Source organism: Anopheles funestus (genome assembly GCF_943734845.2).
Source record: "Anopheles funestus chromosome X unlocalized genomic scaffold, idAnoFuneDA-416_04 X_unloc_30, whole genome shotgun sequence".
NCBI classification, from domain to species: Eukaryota; Metazoa; Arthropoda; class Insecta; order Diptera; family Culicidae; genus Anopheles; species Anopheles funestus.
This window is the reverse complement of record NW_026045155.1, coordinates 435001-435339: the sequence shown is the minus strand read 5'-3', so window position 1 is coordinate 435339 and position 339 is coordinate 435001.

The following is a 339-nucleotide window of genomic DNA, read 5'->3' as shown; positions in this document are numbered from 1 at the left end:
ACACACCCCATGAGCTCGATCCAATCCACGCACACGAGTTGCCTGAGTAGCGACAGGTATACCGATGTGCAATACGTATCCGGCCACGGCACGGAACGAACGGGAACTGTGGTGCAGACATACAAAGAGTTAAGCCTACTAGTCATTAACTCTAAGGACGGGGCCATGGGGCGGTACGCAAAGGATACGGATGAGCGAGTATGCAGGCCCAATACTCAATAGCTCGATCCGATCCAAGCACATGAGTTGACTGCGGCGCCAGGTTAACCAATGTGCTAGATTCTATTTGGCCAGTAGAATCTTGTGTCTTACGCGATTTGATACCAAGACACCAGAACG